Source organism: Quercus suber, unplaced genomic scaffold (assembly GCF_002906115.3).
Source record: "Quercus suber isolate HL8 unplaced genomic scaffold, Cork oak 2.0 scaffold_147, whole genome shotgun sequence".
NCBI classification, from domain to species: Eukaryota; Viridiplantae; Streptophyta; class Magnoliopsida; order Fagales; family Fagaceae; genus Quercus; species Quercus suber.
In genome coordinates this window covers 322300-330222 of record NW_027069608.1, presented here as the reverse complement: position 1 = coordinate 330222, position 7923 = coordinate 322300, and positions in this window count along the sequence as shown.

Here is a 7923-nt window from a genome sequence, read left to right as displayed (position 1 = left end):
CCCTTCGGAACTTCTTGGTCCCTTCTCTTAGTGCTTGTACCTTCTTGGTCCTCCTCTTAAGTGTTAGGCCCTTCTTTTGGTGTAGTTGCTCTTCTAGGTCATGGTTTTGCTTGGTGAGGCGTTCTACGGCTACGACGAGAGTCTAAACCTGTCTTTCGAGGGTGGTGGTACATGGTTCGTCTCCTTGATCATTGTTGGTGATCGTCATCGAGCAAGTAAGTACCATGCAACTCTTTATCTGGGAAGTGATAGTATGGCTTACAAACAAGTTTCCCACAAATGGCGCCAACTGATGATGCCAAAAATCGTCAGTAAGTCACACAATCCTCACGTGCTCAAGACAACACCTGCATAACAAAGAAAAAGAAGACATTCAGAGAGTATTGGTGTGGTAGTGGCCAAATACCCTCTGAAGGTCAAGTTAGAGAACTTTGACAACTCTAAAGTGCCAGATTTAGGGTAAATTATGCGTACCTTGGTGTGTGAGGGTTTTGGAGTTTTTATAATAGTATAGGGTTGACATCCATTCCTTGGCATAAAGAGGCTTTCCTTGTAGGGAAGATCTTCATTAATACGCGTATCTTGCTAGATCCTTTCCTTGTAGGAATCCCCTTGATTAGAGTTAATTGTGGGGCACAAGGTGTTTCCTTATATACTCATGTGTGGAGGCCAAGCAAGGCCATGTTAGACCCATCAAATGTTTACCTATCCCCTTCAGCTTCCTTCCATCAACTTCTTATCAGCCTATGCATTCTAGTCATCTCATTTAGGTGTCGTTGATCTCAAGGCATAGCCATCGGCCTTGAGGTGGGACTGTCACTTATGTCTATGAATGTACAAGTAAGGCCAACGAGTTTATTAGGACCGTTAGTTTTGCCTTATGTAAACGAGTTTATCAAACTTTTAGACTTATCAATAAGAATATGAAAATGTTGATGTTTATTATAAAATAGTTAAACATGGAAATAAAATTTGGTTTTTGATAAATTCTTTGTCATATATAATAACATATCCTAAAAGTTAAACAATTATATCGTTGATAACAACATCAAGGTTCAGCAAGTTGAAATATTTTGGTAGAAGTATAACACAATGAGCGTTTATTACATTTTTTACACGTTTGAATACACAAATTATGTAGCTTTTAGAGTAATTTTACTTTGTACAATATATGAGATTGGTTTAAAAGATGCATCTGTAATATATAGTATAATACACATTAATTTTATGGACTATATAATATGTATGACTGCGTTTACTAAGAAAGAAAGCTATGCTTGATTGCTTCTTCTCCCATTACTTAATTGAAAAGTAAAAGAATGAAATTCTATAAATTTAATTGAGTGTTTTCTCTTTCCTAATTCTACGAACCAAACATATCATTTCATTTGTAAGAACCTAAATACGAAGTCATCGACTCACCAACCAATGGCAGAAATTAATAATGGACAAACCTATACATGTTTATCCTATACAACTGATTTGTATATCATTCCTCTTCATATACGCAAGATCAACACACATAAATCCTACCTACAAGTGAGTATTAATATTACATAAATTCTTTGCTACACAAAAATATCACCTCTTTTGATACACAATATTATTGCATATATTCTTTGCTACACAAAATATCACCTTCTTTAAAGTTAATTTATGTGTTTTTCTTTTCCTGAATAGAAAGTTTATATACTTGCATGAAGAGAAGTTGCCCTATAAATTACGTAAGCCATTGCTTCACTAGCAAAATACAAAGGAATAGGTTAGAAGTCTTAAAAGAAATGAGAATACTACATGGGGCAAAGAATATATTTGACTCAAAACACACACGTCCTTAGGAAATACATATAAAGCATGTTGACGTTGATTTCTCACTTTAAGCTATTCTGTACCTCTTAGCCCTAGGGTCATGGAAAGTATAAATTCTTGGATTGAACAAGGTGAATTCCAGAAGTAGATACCAAAAGTACCATAAAATCATACGTAATATAGGCTCACTTTTTGGTCATCTACTTCATCATAGAAAATCAACCATCATTTCTGCAGAAAGAAGTAAAATATTTTGGCGAAAACTTAGCAAATATGATTCAACTTTTGTTTACGCTTGTATTGGCAGAAATGGCTCTGATTATGACCCTTTTGTTTAGAACCCCGCTAAGGAAGCTAGTAATCATGGGGTTGGACCAGTTGAAGCAGGGAATGGGTTCCTTGGTAGCAAAGAGTGTGGCAGGGACGATGGTGGTGGTGTTTGGGTCTAGCATTTATAGTGTAATGAAAATCCAGAAACGTTCTGCGGATGCTGGCATAGTTAATCCAACTGATCAGGTTCTTATGGCATATCGTCAACTAGAAGCGTGTCTTATAGGTAAAATTCTATATGTAGAGCCTCAACATTTTTTTTTCTTTGTTTTTGATAGAAATGTTTTGTTTCCATTCTAATGTTCAGGCAATTGTGCCTGTCATGAATTAGGATCCTAACTATATTCATTATTGAATAGGTAGTTAATAATTTATTATATAATTTTTAGTTTAAATAGATTCCAAAATAATACTAATAAACGTTTGTTTAGATACCATGATGTGACAAAATTTTAACAAATGTAATTTAGATTTTAAGAACTCAATATTAGGCTTACCTTAAGAAATTTTATCTGTAGTTGTTTTATTAATGTTCTTGTATCTTTAACATTCTTTATTCTATCATTTGTTTTATGTTTTTTAAACATTAGGACTAATTTTTAATGTGTACACAACCTCAAGATGAAGCTTTCAAAGAATGCATATTAGAACTGAGCCCCAGCTATGGTTGAAGAGGCTGAAAATTGTTACAAGACAAGTAGAAATTTTTTTTGGTTTATAGATTTATGCTGTGTATCTCTTGTTAAACTTGAAGGTTATTAGTGAAAATCTTGTCCCTTGGATTGCACAGGGTTTTTCTTTTTCCTTGCGTTGATGATAGACAGACTACAATATTATATTAGAGAGCTCCAGCATCTGAGAACAAGCTTGGAAATGACAAAGAAATTAATGGAAATTTGGATTGGTATACACATTTAGCCATGCAAAGAGTCATGTCCTATCTTATTGGTACCACAACAAGAAATTTGATGACATTGGATTATTTTCTTGTTTACATGTAATACCAAAATTTCAGTCCTATTACAAGGTGCGTCAGTGACTGCTGCTTCACTCAAGAACCTATTAAGGAATCTGTAATGACCATATTAATTAATGAAGGATGACTTCACACATAATATTCTACATCAAACAAACTTGGACAAGTTGAACATTCTTGGGCCAGCCAAAAATGTTCTTAATATATTTGATCAGCCCCATGAGGTTACTTTGGGGTGCCCTGCCAAGTTTCCATTTGAATATCCTAGCGTAGCTCAATCAATGTTATACAACATCCAAATTTTGGCTAAAATGGATATTTACTCCTAATTTGAGAACTATGTAGCAAAATGCCCCTGTTTTAAAAATATTTAATAAAATGTCTCTGTTTTTGGAACTCAATTTTAACAAAATTGAGTTACATGTATAATTTGACATTAGTAATGTTGAGTTCTATGCATATTTTGTCATTTAAATTTTTTTGAAAATTTAAGTGGAACTCGACGTTGCTAATGTCAAATCCTACTTAAAAATATACATAGAACTCAATTTTGAGGATATCGAGTTTTATATAGAACTCGATTATGTTAAAATCAAGTTCCAAAACAGAGGCATTTTTTACATAGTTTTCAAATTAAGGGTAAATGCTCATTTCCAACCCCCCCCCCCCAAATTTTAACCTCCTATTCCTATTTAAAAAAAAAAAAAAAATTTACCTCATATTTGTAGGGTCAATTTTAAAACCTCATCAATCAAAATTCTCAGACCACGATTATGTGCACAACTAACTCTCTCTCTCTCTCTCTCTCTCTCTCTCTCTCTCTCTCTCTCTCTCTCTCTCTATATATATATATATATTTTTTTTTTATAACTTAACATATTAGATTTTCCTCTCTCAAGACCTCAACAAAATCTAGATTTGGTGAAAAAAAAAAAAAAACTAGAATTGTATTTTTTTATTTTGTAGAAAGTTGTATTAGGGGCACAAAACTCCCGCTTCTATGGACTTCCGAAAAGGTAATTAATTAGTAAGAAATATCATTAACATCCTTTCATAAAGATGATGAATTTCACAAAAGATATGTTCTCCATCTTTCTTTCTTTCTTTTTCTCTCTCAAGAAATCACTTCTTCTATGGTCGAAATGAATGTAAACCTTAACTTTATTTATGTAGCGTGCAAATTTTAAATGCTTTCAATGTAGTATTTAATTTAGATAATATGTAACATATTAGTATATTACACGTTGTTATGTGCTATGGCTACCAAGAGAGAAATTATTAAGTCTACCAAGAGGACAGCTGACGTGGTTTTTCTTGACTTTCTAACCAATAAAATGCAGTTATTTATGCAAATATGACATCATCTGGTAATTTTTATTTTTTATTACTTGTGCTGATTAGGAAGTTCACACATACATTTATATAGATAGCATCATTTCATTAGTCAGGGAGGATTGTTGGGTCCTTCCGATGTAAATAATAATTTCTCCTACCAAGACTCATCCATTGCTCAGAAATTGAAAAGCAATTGTGTTGTTCCTTCTTGAACAAAGCCAACTATGGGAAAACATTGATGTTCTCATTCACTTCCAATGTTTTACAAAATCAATTTTGCCAAGATTCCCTAATAAAATTATATATCTAATATCAAAATTAATTAATCATTAATATTTCATGTTGTTTCCTGTCTTTCCTTTTTAAGCAAAAAGCAAAAAAACACAAGGGACAAGTAATGTGGTATTGGCAGGTAAAAGAGAAGTAATCGTGACTATAAAATTTGGCAATATAATTGAGAGAGTGATGCTATATTACTCGTGCATTCACCTTATACAGAAAAAAAGAACGAAAGAGGGGGGAGGGGGGGGGGGGGTGGGTGAAGGAAGGAAAGAGAGAACTTTCTGGTTAGTTGATTTCATAAAAGACAGGAAATCCATTGTTTAGATTTCTGATTTTTAAAGACATTCACTTGCAATGTTGTGTTGAAGACTCATCCAGCACCATATGACCTTACCGGTCTTGGATGTAATAGATAATGCACTAAACCTGGCCTTAGGTCAACCTATACCAGCAGTTTCTAAAAGCGCTGTTATAAGTCTCCTACAGTGGTGGTTTTGAAAAGTGCCACGAAAAAATGCCCTTATAGGACGAGTTTTTTGTAATCTCCCTATTACCACCAACAACAAAAATAAATAAATAAATAAAATAAAAAATTGAGTGTTTTCTCTTTCCTAATACTATGAACCGAACATATTATTTCATTTGTAGGAGCCTAAATACGAAGTCATTGACTCACCAATCAAAAGTAAAAATAATGGGCAAACCTATACAAGTTGTCCAGAGGATATTCTATTTTTAAAAATTATCTTATACGATTGATGTGTATAACATTCCTCTTCATATACTCAAGATCAACATGCATATAAATCCTACCTACAAGTGAGAGTATTATTATTATTACATATATATTCTTTGCTAAACAAAAATATTACCTCTTTTGATACACAAACTATTTTGCATATATTCTTTGCTACACAAACATCACCTTTGAACGGTTTTAGACCCTTTAAACCAACCAGATTAAGTTAGTAAATTAGCCAAGTGATTAACGTAGTCAATTTATGTAAATCTAGGTTATCACAATCACACAATCATATCAATAATATAAAGCAGCAAAATAATAAATAACACAAGATATGATGACCTAGGAAACCACACAGTAAAAACCTGGGGAGGATTTGACCTAGCTATCCTCAAGGTAAACTTGAATCCACTATGCGAAAGAATTGAAGTTCATACAAAACTCTTTGCTTGACTTCCTAATGCTACCCATCAGTAGAACTTACTGACATGACCACGTGCAAGCTTCGAATTCACGGACTCCTTCTTTCTTAGATTCTCCAATCAAGTACAAACACCCACGTTTGTTTTTCTTTAAACTTCAATGGCAGTAACTGAGTTGATCATCAAAGTGTTGATAATATCTCTACCTTGAAAACCCTAAGTTTTGTGTAAAGGAAAATTCTTCTAGATCTCATAAGAGATTTACACAAAACAACAATATGAGCAACAAGGACTGCCCTCCAAAATGTGGCTAGGGTTTTCTTTATATACTAGGAGAATTAGATCTGAAACCTTAATCCTTAATGGACTTGGGCTGAGTTGGAAATTCTGCAGAAAAAATATTTTGGCCGACTTTCGATCGATCGAGTCTAACTTTCGATCGATCGAGCCAGGCCGAAATGCACCAATATATCTGCAGCCTCTCGATTCCAACTTTACATAAAATATATAACTTTGAGCAAGTCTAAACAAGACTAAACATATTGTTTTGATCACGGTTTGCCAAAATTACACATTAAAGTTCTAAATACATCAAATCCTAAGTCGTTAGAACCTAACAAAATCCCCCTTTGGCAATCCGTGACAAAACACAAATTGAAAAGCTCAAAGTTTACAAGTAAAAGCCATTTACAAAAATAATGCTCATAAACACAAATTCAATCCTAACTACTATCCATCAGTTGCAAGTGTAGACAACAACTCAATTGAATCAACCTGTATATTCTTGAAACACTAAACAAAACGCATAAACGCATGTGTGACAGAAAAATAGTAAATCAAAAAATATGAAAAATAACTCTCTCCCTAAGTTAGTTACATCAAAAACAATGTCAACTCCCCTTAAACAAAACAAACAGGATTCCCACATATTAACTATTTCTCCCTTTTTTTGTCATGTATTGACAAAGATAACTCAAACAAAGAGTAACAAAGGTCAAGAGAAAATAGACAATCAAGGGAATACAAAACAATACAACTCTATAGAAAATAGAGACAACTCCCCCTATGAAGAGCAACAACTCCCCCTAAGAACCACAAAGGTTAAAAAAAAAAATTCCCCCCTATAAAAATAGGAAAAACAAAACAAGTTTTAGGAAAAATAGTTTTTGGGAAAAATAAAGGAGGGGGGGGGGGGGGGTGAATTCAAGTGTTTTTTTTTTGAAAAACTTTTCGTCTGATACTCATACATTTTTTATAAAATAATGTGCTTTGAGGAGTTTCTGCATTAAAATGTCCTGTTTTTCAAAAATCTGATTTTTCCAGACTTTTGATCGATCGAACTTGTTTTTCGATCAATCGAAATTGCGATTAAAATTTTTGGTTTGAGTTTGCCTAACACAATTGATGTTTGATCGATTCTCGATCAATCGAAACTGAAAAATTTTCAATTTCTATGTTTTTGACCAAATATTTTTTTATGCATCATTTATGTTTAGAATTCACATGCATTACATTGTTTCTGTATCCATTTTGCAGTTTTACAGTCATATCTCTCATTATTTTCACACATAACATGCATACATTTTGCTACATTGGGCACTCAACTTGATAAAAAAATTGATTAATTAATTTTTGAGCTATGTACTTTCTAGTATATGCATTTTTTATGTGTGAACTGCAGAAAATATTTTTCTTAAGAGATATGATTGATAATCAATATGCAAATATTTTTCTCTATTCATGCAAATATTTATGGATCATATAGTATCAAGTTTGCATTTATTGAAAGAGATAATTGTGTAACCTCAACTTAGTTTTTATCTTTGGCTTGTGTGTCTTNAGATACATGTGAGGTGATATGTGAATAGTAATCAATCATAAAGTCTATAAAATTCATCACATAGAATTTAAAAGAGACTATCACATAAAGAGTTACATCATATAACTCTCACATCTCCTAGAACATAAGTTTGCAATCATGTAAGTTTCTTGAATTTTGCCTAATAATATACACACCAATTTTAATT